The following is a 13116-nucleotide window of genomic DNA, read 5'->3' as shown; positions in this document are numbered from 1 at the left end:
GAGTCTGCCAGACCTCAGTGAGCAGACAAACAGAAAGCATCAGCATGGCTGGCACTGACAGCCTTTGCTTGCCGCCCTGGAAGCAGCCCTCGGTTGCAGCAGAGGTGATGCTGTTCCTTCCCCAGCTGGCCCAGGCTGCTGGCCCTGCTCAGACCCTCAGCCTGTCCTTGTGCAACCCTGTGCTGGCCATGTTTCATCCTGTTCAGTTATCCCTCTCCACGTCTCCTAGAAGCATCAAGATTTCAGCTTTGGTTTCTCCCGGTTTCCTTTCCCAAGGACTCTTATTTCACGGCGTCCTGGCCTTTTGTGCTGAGGTTTGTTTTCATGCTGCCTGCCTGAGGTCAGCATCTGTTCCCACAGTCCCTGCCCAAGGGGACTTTCTGATACCAGATAATACAGCTGCAGGTCCCAAGCCCTCTCTGATAAGAGCTGGGTATTCAATCCCAAAGCAGCCACTTCTAAATCAAACATAAGGAAACCAGCTGCCTTCCTCTTCATCTCTGGGTCTATGCGTGCAGGTATTCCCTATAAAGAAAGTGGTAGAGCTACCCTGTGGTGGGGACCGCAGCAGGAGCCCACCTCCCCCAAGAAGCCTCATGATGGGTGTTCCTGGCAAGAGCCTTTCTCTGAGTTTGGACGCTGCTTCTTCCTTGACCTGAGGCTAACAGCAAGGTCCCTCCAACCCCACGTCTGTGACAGGTAAAACTCCTCTGGGCTGTTTTTCTGTGGGATTTTTTTTTTTCCTGTGGAGCTTGCTGTGCTGCCGTATTTCAAAAGAGCTACAGCAAAAAGCACAGAAAGCCCCTGCGTCCCCAGACACAGTGCTGTGCCATGCAACAAGCTTTTCCTTTGGAATTCATACATAATTGCTAGTCCCATCAAGGGCCAGTCATTTTAATAGTGTAAAAATCACTATGGTTTGAGAAACCACTTCGTCAGACTGGGCAAATTTTACCAAGCCAGTATGCGGGCTGTGGGCACAGCTGGAGTTAAACAGAAAGAACCCAGTTCCACAAATACTAGATATTCTCTTACTTGGTGGGAAACAAAGTAAACAAGAGAAGGAAAGGCTGGAGGAGTGGGGACAAGGGAAGGGGAGAAAGCTTCCTCCTTTCTGACAAAACTGTTTTCACCCCTTCCTTCCAAAGAAAGGTTTTCTGCCGTATGTAGTTTCAAATATTTGTTTGCTCTGCCTGCTTGGTTATTTACTGCTCTGAGAGTCTGTGCTGCCTTTGCTGGCATGCTCAGTCTTTCAGGGAGTATGACGGAGTGCAAGGCTGTTTACCTATTTCTACTAGCACTTATTTAGCAGCGAAGTTGGTTTCTAATCCAGGTCTTGCCAGAAATTCTTGCGCTTAGAAACTGTAGCAGGAGCATGGTGGTATGGGTATCTTAAGGGAGGGTTGTTTTGGTTTTTTTTTCATCTTCTAGGCAATAATAGCTTATGTTATATACTTTGCTATCAATGGTGTATTTGACTCATGGAAAGGGGAAAGTTCTTTTATTCCTGGGTTTTTCCAGATAGAGAAACAAAGGACTTCACAGAGAAGAGGATGGAGAGGGAAAGGAAGGCAGATATTTAGCAAAAGGCTATGCAGAGCATCTGTGGGAGAACCAAAGTCAGCCAGAAATTTTCTGAATTCCTTGTCCCTGCTCTGGGAACATCCACCATCCTCACATGTCCCCTCCACCAGCTTTTCTCTTCTGACCTGGCCCAAGAAAAGGCAGACTCTGCTGTTTCAGGGCTGGTTCCAGTGGTGCAGCGCAGCTGCCAGTCCTGGAGGGCTTGGGGAGCCAAAGGGTGAGCCTGACCTTTGCCATCAGCTCTGGGCTAGCCAGACTGGAAACTCGCATTCCTAGATGAGCTGACTACTGTTGTTCTTGTTTATTACTCTTATTAAGTTTCATGCTCCTTTTACCACATTTCTATAGGACCACAATCATCTCTCAAGGGCCATGCATCTTTTCCTTCATCCTCTTAAATTAATTCAGTGTTGGGAAGGACCACCTTTGGTGCTGAATCCGATTGCAATACACCTGTAGACTGAACAGCGTTCTCTGGACCGGCTTCAGGCTGGCCCATTAACCCAACACTAATAAGTCTGCTCTGGGCTGCAAGAGACTGCAAGTGCCCTGAGGGATCTGGGCTTGAGTGCTGCACAGTCCTGCTTCATACTGGGAGTCTGCTTAACTACTTTTGGGGCTTTCAGCAGCACTTTCCTATGTCTTATTGTTTAATCCTGGATCCTGCTCTTCCTTCAGAAAGACCTGTCACCCAATGTTTTCTCTGTTTTTCCAGCATGGGGGGAATGAATGCCACTTCATTTTATTAAAACCAGAAAGGATGTTGTTGGCCATTGTGCCCAACATCCTGAACAGTACTGCCCATGGGGCTCACTGCTTGCTCTCTGGGTTGGGTCAACAACATGCCTTTGACCCAGGACTTTTCCAGGCAGTACTCTGAGTGCTAGTGATGCTTACTGAGCAATAGTAGCCTGCAATTATTTTGAAAAAAAAAAAAATATCTTTCTGTATATTTCTGTCTTATCCTTTAAGGATCCTAAACACTAAATCTTTCTTAACTGTCTTTCAAGGAGGCAATGACTGCTTGGTATGTGCTGGAAAGTGTCTTTTACATCTGATATTAACTAATGGGGGTGAAATTGCTCTTGGCTCTTGATATTCCTAAGTGTTCCCCTTTGGGGGCTGGATTCCTTCCCAGCAAGTGGCAGCAGCCACCAGCAAAGGTGAGTTTGACATTGCTGCAAACTCTCCCTGCAGCAACCCGTGCAACTGTGCCAGCACTGACTCCCTTTGTTCGGATTATTTATTGAAGGTGAACTCCTTGAGCATACAAAGCACAGCATGTTTTCCTGAGTACAGCCAAGGACCCCAGAGATGTGCTGGAGGAAAAGGTCTCAGGGTAGAACCATGTTGGTCACTGCATAGGCTTCAGGCTGCTACCTCCAGTTACTCTTGGCTACCTGGCTTCAGGCAAGGGGCAGCTTCCCTTGTTCTGAGAGAGCCTTTTGGCTCCAGTAACGGGGGGGAAAGATTGTTGTTCTTTATGGTTTAGAAAGAAGGGAGGGAGAACTGGGATACTCGGCTCTCTGTGCCTCACTTTTCTTATCTATAAAGTATGGGTGACAGTATTTTACCTTCTTCAGAGGCACATTTGCAAGCTAATGGACAGAAAGTGCTCAGAAAGTCCCCACCTCGGCAGTTGGGACACGCTGGCAATCAGCCCAATAGCTCTTAGATGTGCCCTACCTAAGTAACAGTGGGTGGTAAATGGTATACATGTTGTCTCTAATGTGCTGATTGTTCCCTGGGTGCTGTGTGGTCTCTGTGTTTGCGGGGAGTGTTGCTCTTTTACTGTGTGTTGGGAACCATCTCCTCCTTTTGTTCCGGGTTGGGCAGAAGCCGCCTGCAACTTTGTTGGCAGAACTGTTGTCTTAGCCAAGCGAGAGGATTCCTGTGTTCCAGCATCAGCTCAGATGAAGTTTGGCTAACAGGTCATGGTGCCTGCAGGCTCTCGAAGGCCAGCGTGCTTCTGCAAGCACTAGGCTGGGACAGTGCCTGCTACCTCCAGCCTCTTGCATGAATTACAAATGTTGACATTTTTTATGGCATTGCAATTATGCTCTCTGCTGGCTCTGGATATTCAGAGCTAACCCTCTGTCATGACAGCAAGGCATTTCTCTGGATATTTATGCTGTGAGACTGGGAGCAGAATGCAACCCTGAAGGCTTTCAGCAGTGTTAACTCACCCTCATTGCTAGTATATGAGAAACCTGCCACGCTGTCTCTTCTTTGATATCTTCCCTGGATTTGTGCTGTGCTGCAAGGCTTCTCTGATCTCTGCCACTAAATGACACAACCTAGAAGAGCAATGTAGAAGTGAACTTAGCAGAAAACGGTCTCTCTGTTTTAAAACCAGAGTGATCTTTAGGAAAGGAATTACTTAGATCTTTGATGCTGCAAAAGGTCAGGCAGCTGGGGCATACAAGAGAAATCCGATCGTTCAAATAGTGGGAACACTGAGAGAAAAACGTTAGTGTCAATCTTGGGTTAATTGGAAAATATTCAAAGGACTTTGTTTTGCTTAATTTTGAGGTTAGAAGTTCCCTGGGGTTCTGTGAAAAGAACACAACGCTGGCAGTTTCTTTGAAATGAGCAGGAGTAAGCTGCAAAGCAAAGAAGTTGTCAGAGGGGATGTGACCTCCTCATGGACGGATGGATTGGGCAGCAAGCAGGGAAGCCAAGATGAGAACGCTGTGCGGCTGCTCTCGCTTCAAAGGAAGTCTGTGGTGTGGCAGAAGTTGATAGGTACGAAGACACCGCTTCGAAGACGGATTCATCCTCTGTTCATCCCAACATCAAAGACAAGGTTGCCTCGCTCCAAGCGCTCCCTGGATGCGTGCACAGCCTGTGGGAAGCACCAGACACACCAGCTGTGTTGTGACTCCACTGGTCTGTTAGAAATGCCAACAGCAGCACCAGTGGTAAACTTGTCGTTGCTCTGCAACAAAAGCCCAGGTTCTTGGATTAACTGTGTGCGCTCGCTAAGGTCACCCTTTTATTTTGTTATCTTTTGTTTCTCTTTTCTCCTTAAACATAAAGCGATTCAGGGCAGGGAGTGTCTTAGCTTGCGTTTACACAGTATCCCGCAGAATAGGGACCTGCCTGTGGTTCCGGGGCCTCTTGGCAGCCCTGATGGTAACCTGTGTGTACGGGAGGGTAGGGGCACTCGCCTGGTGAGTCTGGAGCCCGCAGAGCCGGTTCAGCTCAGGGAGTCACACAGGGAGCATCTGGGGCTCCGTGCAGCAACAGGGGAGCCATACGGCAGCCAGGCTGTCTGTCCTCCCTGTGCCAGGGTAATTCCAGCTGAGCGCCCTCCTACACCACCTGCAGTAGAGCAGCACGGGGAGGTGGAGACTTTCCATCACACCAGCTAAGAGGAGATCTGAGAGAGCTCTTTAGCCAGGGAATTATGAGTTGGGGGAACCTATTAAGAGAGGAGGTGGATTCACTTTCCTGAAGCGAATCTTTTCACTTTCTGGAAAAAAGGAAACTCTCCAGGACTGTGAGATTGTGCCCCACTGTATTGCCTCAGAAGCATTTCAAGCCTTTGGAGAGCATGATTGGTAACCATGTTCAAGGGTGCACAGTGTTCAACTGCACACCTGGGTTCCAGAGAGGGGTGGTGAGGAGATGGGAGAAGGGCACATAACAGTCCAGAGGCAAGGCCAGAGCACCTGGGAAGTGAGCACACTACTGGTCTGAGAGCACGACCTCCAGCAGACCTCTTGGAAAAGGGAATCTGGCTGCCATTCTGAGGACAGTCGGGCAGGCTTCTTACAGAGCACAGAAGTGTTTCTCAACCCTTTTGGCCTGTGCATCAGTTCAGCTGAAAAATCAGTTCTAGTGACTGAAGAACTCTTTTCCTTTTGGCAGTCTGAGTCACAGAATAAGGAAAGTGGGCTTCAGACCCCTTTTCATTGGGGTTTTTTTTCCTTCCCTGCTTTGAAGCACTGTATCAAAGACAGATTGGCTATTCTGCTGATCAATTCCATAAGTCACGCCACCAAAATCTGCATGGTTTACCTTTCCACCAAAAGCTGGGACCTCTGTTCTACTTCTGGAAAGGTACTCGGTCTTGAGCTGCAGACATTCAGGGAAACAATCCATCACTTCACTTGTGCTGGACCTTCCCACCCAACCCTGAGTTGACGATGCAGGTTTTGTTTTCTTTCTGAAGCTGGCTGGCTCAGGCTCCTACCTCTTATACTTTGCTCTGCATTTTACCTGTGGATTTAAATGCACTGTAGTAACCGATAGTTTTCTCTACTGAAGGAACCAGATAGTACTTGTAGGCTGTCAGGTTGTTGTCCATTGACCACCTCTTTTTGCCCCTGCAGTGCTTGGAAGGCTCTGGAAACACTCATTATCAGTGTTGTGTAATGGTCACAGTGCACTCCAAGAGTTAACAGTATGTTGTAAAAAGGCCAAAAGCCAACACCCATGTGGATTGGCCCCTTCTATCCAACAATAAAATAACCACCTGGAGAACTTTAATGTCATACTGGCTGCTATAATCATTGCTTTCTCCTGTGTCAGCATCTCTCAGCTCTTTCAGTTTATATTCAATGCAGACTGAAAACTGCATAAAACATAGAAAGGAAAATTCAGGGGGAGGGAGGAACCCTAACACATTATTTATAATTATAGACTGGGCATCATATTTATTATCTTAGACTAGGTACAATTTTATGTTAATATAGAGTCGTATCATTCCTTTAGGAAGATACTCTTCTTAAATGATTCCCTGATGGAAATAAACTGTCATTTACAGGCAAGAAAAGCATATTTGGAAACTTTGCTTTGTATTTCAACTCTGCAATGTGCAGGCTCTGAGCTTCCAGCTTTGTGAGACTTATTTCTTGTTCTAATCCTCAAGTAGATGGGCTTGCTTGGGAAGTCTGGGTGATCCAAAACAACACAGAGGGAAGGTGTTCCTACCCTCTGATGGAAGCATAGCCCAGAGGGAATCAAAATCAACGTAAACTGGAGTTTTGGCCAGGACTTGAAGTGATGCCCTTTAACTAGATGTGTTGAAAACTTCCATTAAATAAATGTCCGTGACCAGTTTTACAAAAGATGCAGAAGAGAAACACGAGCAAAAGCCAAGCACGTTTTCTGTGCCTTGGAAATGAATTGCCTCCCACGAGCCCTCCTAGGAAGTTTAGGCTGTTTACCATGTAGAAGTTACAATGGCCTTTATCTTTGTGTTCGTACATCAGTGGCCAGCAACTGGTCCAGCTGTACCGCTGCAGCTGTGCTAAACTGCTGTTGGCCTGAAACCTGGGTGAGTTCAACTAACGTTTATCACTGCTCTCTCTAACTGTGTGCGGTGTTGGTCCAGGCCCAATGCCGCTTTCTGTTCTTTGCTAAATGCAGGTTGAGGCTTCCTTTTCCTTAGTTTACCTGGTTGTGCACAAAAGGATAAATGGCTATGTGACTGAAAAAGGTGGGGGACAGAAAGCAAGTAGTTAAACTAGTGGTTTAGTTTTCCTGGTTGCTTTCTCTTGTACAAATTAAATCTAGACTGGTACAGATTTGGGTCTGGTGTTATTAGAATTGCCAAAAGTGACATGCAGGTTTGGGTGATACATAAAATTCTCAGAAACTCATATTTCTGTTATCTGAGTCTTTTAAAGAACTCTTGAACAATCTTAGCCAGAGCATTCAACCTTTCTGAACTTGGAGAATAGCACTAACCTCCTGTGAGCTGAGTGGTGTGGGGTAAGATTCAGCTAATATTTGCAGAAGAGTGGGAGTTCTTTAGAGGCATGAGAGTCTTAGCTAATATTTGCAGAACACTTTGAGGTCTTGGGATAGATGCTGCTACCAAAGGGTGAAGTGGTATTCACATGTTCTGTCATGTCTGTGTTGTTTACAAATAGAATAGAATGATGTTTTGAAGGTCAGAGACCTTGAGAACAATAGTGGGTTTGAGGCACTCATTTATTTTTACCAAGTTCAGATGCCTGGCATACACTAGCATTTCATTTATATAAAAGATCTGATCAAACATTTTGGTTGTTTAAAGGGGTTGTTTTGCTTGTTTTTAGGCTGTTGAAATCTCAGATGGTAAAAACAAGCAAGAGTTCCAGATGGGGCAACTGGAAGAGAAACATGACAAAGATGGTAATGGGAAAGCTTCAGATTCTTACTTGACTGGGAGTCCCATGCCTTCACCTGTGACTTCCCAGCCCAGTCTCTCTCTGTGCAAGCCCTTGTGTAAAGCACGAGGAAGTTCTTCATTACCAGGGTAAGCAAAGCCAGTAACAGTTTATTTTCAGCTAGTCCATCCATGCTGGGAATTGTTTGGGAGCTGAAGTCTCATTTTGAAAACTTAGCTCTTATATGGCCAAGAAAATCCTAAGTACTCTGCTTTAATGACCCCAAATTTGAATTGGATTCTCATGACTTACGTTAACAGGGTGAAGAAGTGCCCAGTAGTTTGATCTCATTCCCTGGCATTCATGCTGTGATTTGCACCAGCAGATGAATCTCTGTCTCCCTAACTTCTAGTGAGGATACAGGCTAAATCTATATTTGAGTAACGGTAGAAGGCAAAGGGATATAAATGCTGTAAAATTCCTGGTCATTGATGGAGAAGTAAAAGCTGGTGAAAAGGGATCTATCTAATCAGACAGCTCATCTAATAGAAAAAAATTGTCTCAGTTCCTCTAGTCTACAGCCAGCTTTCTTGAAGACAAAGGGAGGCATAATTTGTGCTGGCAAAACTAACCCTGACTTAAAATCAGAGTAAACAGTTGGCGCAAATTGCAGCTTTTGTTTGTTTACACTTGAAGCTGTGCTAGTCACCGAGGGCTGGAGTTGCAGCAAATTCCTAACGTATGTTGCTGTCTCATTTGTTATATTGGTGCTGCATTATTCCCTAATGCTTAGGAAGGACAGCACAGCAAAAGAGGCTGAAATTACCTTGCAGTGACCAACTGCAACACCACCTTTGATGTCTGTAAATGTAATATGGGAATGTACAAGGATGGTATTAGGGTGTGCTTGTTGATCACTGCCGTTTATTGTGTAAATCATTTATTGCAAAGGCTCAATTCTAAGCACTCTAAATTCCTGCTAACTTCACTGAGATGAAAGTTGCTTGGCACCTTGCAAGGCTGTCCTTAGTTTCTGTACCAATCTAAGGGATGGGCAGAGAGGCTTTCTGGAAGGAAAAAAGTAGTATTGAAAGCCACTAATCTGTGGCATGTTGTGGACATGGTCTTCAGTTCCATCTTGGAGACTGCTGTTCCAAAACACCACCTTAGGAAAGCCATACTCCTCAGCAGAGATATTAGCTGCTATGAACTATTGTAGCCAAAAGACAAAAGAGAGGGGTGAAAATAATTACCCCTGAATTTGACAGTTAGGAACATGTGATGTATAGAAGAATGGAGCAAAACCCATGGGATCGTTACTGTCTAATTAATGGCTCTCTTGCTATGCCATAGCCTGCACTGTGCTCTGAGCAGCAACACTCTAATAGGCAAGTTCTCTGTGCTTAGGTTTGGATCTCGCCAATTCAGGCTTGCTACATGCTCCCAAAAACTAATCTGGAGATTTCAGCCACATAATACTCTGCCTGTATGAGTCAAATAACATGAGTGTATGAAATCAAACATATAAACACACTCACAACTGAGCCTTCATTTTAGAGGTTAATATTCAGATGGTTAAAATCTCAAGTGTGAGATTTATTAGTGATTTATTAGAAAGTTATTATTTACCAGGTTTGAATCCAATGCTGGGAGGCAAATCAGAGGTGCTTTGGGGGCTAAAGGTATAGAAAGTAACGTGCAGAATGGAATCCTACTTGCTAGTAGAAAAAAAATATCTTTGTTAATTATGGTCCTTTCAGTCTAATCCTTTTGCTCTGCATTTCTCTGTGGAAAGCATCTTTCTCTCTTCTGAGTAAAGATGATCAATACAGTCAAATCAGATCTGTGCAGGGGGAATGTTAGGGAGGCTGAAATTATCTAAAATGCTCCTGGTTCTGCATTTTGCTACTGACGTAGAAAGTCTGTGGACTTTCTAGGCAGAGGAACATGTGAGATCTGGGGGCTTCACACAACTCTTACACCTCCTCATATCTCAGGAGAGACTACCAGTAGCTCCACACTTTTTCCCCCTCCGGCTCTATCTTTTGTGTCAGCTGTTGATACTAGTGCTTCATACAGAATCACCCACAATTTCTTTTATTTTCCTTTTTTTTTTTTCCTTTTTGTTTAACACTGCTCTGACTTTAATATAGTTTCAGGAAAGCTGTTGAACACACGTGCAACAAGGAATCCACTTAAATGTGTTAGAAACTTCTATAAACCAACAGATGATCGTAGTAACCCATGAGGCTCCCTGTGCTTCCACCTCAGGTTCTGTTGTAACAGCTTAAGATCTTTGAGATCTCTTTGGTAGTTTTCAACGTTTTGGTGACTGAGATGTTGCTTGCTTACAGCATGTGATGAATCCTGTGACAGACTGTCAGTGAGGATGTCATGGCTGCCTTGTTGCCATCTGCATGAGACATGTTGGGACACAGATTGTTTGGTTGTTTTTTTTTTGGGGGGGGGGTTGGTGTTGGTTTTTTGTTTGGTTTTTTTTTTAGCCTGGTAGAAGCTGGGTGATGGGCTAGGTGAGTAATTTTGAGCTGGCTACTATAGAATACAAGTTGTAAAGCAAACTAATGTTAATGGCTTTCTATGAAGGCACCACCTGCGCCTTTGACATTGATCTGATGATCTGGAAATGAAGCAGAAGTAGTTATGTTTTAGCTGTGGTCTTTCATTGTCAGCTTTATTTACTTTCCTTTTGCAGTGTTCCCTTATTTTAGCCAGGAGTGTTTGACCAAGCCACAGAAGGTCCTTGTCACCAAGAGTACAGAGAAAACTTCTCAAGCTTCTGGACTTGGACTGAGAGATCGTGCAGGTACATGTGGGGTCTGGCTGCGGTGATGGTGTGGGTGACAGGCTGTTGGAAAGAAGGCATGGGAAGGCTGAGAGAGGTGCAGCACCATGGTGCATGTGAGGTGTGTGGATAAAGGACAAATGCCCAAGCAGCTGGATTATGCTGGCTTTGCTGCTAGCATTGCTTCACGTAGAGCTGGTATTTGGCCCAGCTCATCTAGGGGTAGGTGTATATTTAGAATGCAGACCTATTTCTGATAATATTCTTTCTGAAGTGATTGCTAGATAAGTCAGTTATCTCACCCCTCGTAGAATGGGAACTATTAATTACATGAATTATAAGTGCAGAGCAAAGATGATCGAAGCAGATGGTGCAATGGGATACTGAGATGCACAGTGTGGTTTAACACTGACGATGTCTGTTCACTTTTGTGAAATTCTTTGAAGATGGGTGATATGTAACATTTCTGATTGATTATATTAGCAAGAGTGTTATCTGGAGGGCATTTGATGGCGATTCAGGATATCTGGCTCTGTTCCTTGGTATTTCATTGGCCAGCTGACAAGTTAATTTCTCTTCCTGTGCCTTAGTTATTCCACTATTAAAATGCAGATAATCGCCCATAAAATTGAGATAATTACACTGTCCTTTTTGAAAATTACTTGGAGACCTACTGATTACAAGTTCTGGATGCATTTTTGAAGTTATTACTATTTTCTTTGTTTAGACAAGATAATAATAACAGACATGTCAACGTCAGTGAATCTGTGATTTGCTCAGAGCAGACAAGGGGAGATGGGAACTTAAATCATTATTGATTTCATTTTAAAGGTCTCTGCTAGCAATTTCTTTAAAGGAAACAATAAAGGTTGATGCCAGAGCTTTTCTTTTTGCTGGGTCTTGGTGCTTCTCTGCAGTGCCTATTTCTAGTTAAGAAAATCCTAGCAGTTGGAAATGACAACTCTTCAGTCTAATAGGTGGCACATCACTCTTGTCTGTGAGTGTAAATGTTCTGCACTTAAGAATCTTTGCAGGTGGCATCCTAGATTTAGCGGAGACAAGAAAAACATCTGTTGCAGTTTCTGACAATTCTGAGGTCTCCCAAAGCCATTTGAAAAGCAGATACAGGCAGGGTCACGTTTAGGTGCTTTGGAAAGCCATTTCATGCTAAGCAGCTGTATATCAGCCCAAGGCATCATTCACAAAATGTAATTCGTTGAGAGAAGGCCTTTTTTTCCAAGTCTTAAATACTGCTTCCCCTCTTGATACTTTCTGAAAAACTTGTCATGTTTCTGTTTGCCATCCTAAAGAGGAGCAGGAGAGAAGTTCCTACTTCACCTTGATTTAGTGAGGGTTAATACAGCTGGAAGGAAGGTGGCCATTTATACCAGTAAGAGAATGGAGAGCTACTGGAGGAGCCAGCATCACTGATAAGAGAACTGGCATTGATATAGTCTCTCACTCACACTACTGTTATTCAACAAGTTTCAAAAGACTGTTGAAAGGAAGATACCTTAGGCTAGAATTACTGCAAGGCATCCATTTCCATGACAATGTTGTGGCAGTGAATGCTTCCCAGTGTTCTCCAAGGCTGGATCTGAACTCAGGACCCATTTAGCAGCTGATTTGCTGCTCAGGCCAAGTCCATAACCACAAATCACTTTCTGCTTTTGCAGGAAGTGACACTTCACGCAAGAAGCATCGATTGATCTTAGCGGAGCTGGTGAAGGCAGAAAAGAGTAGAGGAGATTGAGTAAGTGGCTTTGCCACTTGTAGAGACTGGCCTTGCTAAAACAATATTAAGATCTTCCAACCCAGCAGACAGCCATTACTACATGGCTGGAGAGCATTCTTCCCAGATGCCACTGAAATACCTTCTTGTTGCTAAATCCCAAGCTGAAGGTTCCAAGTCTGCCTTTTATGTGGTCTTGGCCACAGGAGGCCAAAACTGATGCTACATTTCCTAGTGCTGGGTGATGTTCACACACGCCCTGAGCTTCCGCCAGTCCCTTCTCCAAAGAATTTGATTGGAACAAACCAGACAAAGTGGGGGTGAAGAAGCTCCTTTTCTGAAGCCAGTTTTAAGCTGGTGTGGGTACAGGGGAATCTGCACTCAAAAATATTACTACTATCCATTTGTTGTGGACAGCATAGGGAATATACCTGGATTACTGCAACAACTGATTTGGTCATATGGCAACAAGAAGGTATGCTGTCAACAGGCTTCTTCCACCTCCTTTGGGGATACAGTATCCTCAGTACAGGCATCTCTTCAAATGTCTGCTGCTCAGAATATACCGTTGTACCGGATAGGCTCTGAGATGCAGAGAGTTTCTGGCAGAAGGTAGGAATCCAGGTCTGTGGAGTCTCCCAAACACAAAGACTAGCTTTTTGCTCTTTTTCTTGGTGTTTTATCCCTGCCATTGACTTTTGCCTCCTGCTTTCACTTCTCACTCTTTGAGTGGAGATACTAACTTTTTTAAGGATGCAATTAGTTAGATGGCAACTCTGCACTGTCATACTGGCATTTGGTCTGGCAAGAAGCAGCCCTGGAGCTACCAGACATACACCACTGAAGCTGTGAGCATCCTGGTAACTACAGTGAAATTATTTTGTAATGGCTGGGTG

General features: G+C 44.6%; 1 long non-coding RNA gene across 1 annotated transcript in view; it reads left to right on the top strand.

Annotated features, from left to right (window-relative positions):
* Positions 1 to 436: 436 nt before the first annotated feature.
* The window catches only part of LOC121097051, a 29607-nt gene continuing 16927 nt past the window's right edge, over positions 437 to 13116 (top strand). The window contains exons 1-2 of the long non-coding RNA XR_005830757.1: positions 437 to 699; positions 7635 to 7834. This is a non-coding gene — a long non-coding RNA (uncharacterized LOC121097051). The remainder of the gene's footprint in view (positions 700 to 7634; positions 7835 to 13116) is intronic.

Source organism: Falco naumanni, chromosome 13 (genome assembly GCF_017639655.2).
Source record: "Falco naumanni isolate bFalNau1 chromosome 13, bFalNau1.pat, whole genome shotgun sequence".
NCBI classification, from domain to species: domain Eukaryota; kingdom Metazoa; phylum Chordata; class Aves; order Falconiformes; family Falconidae; genus Falco; species Falco naumanni.
This window is presented reverse-complemented; position numbering and strand designations above follow the sequence as displayed.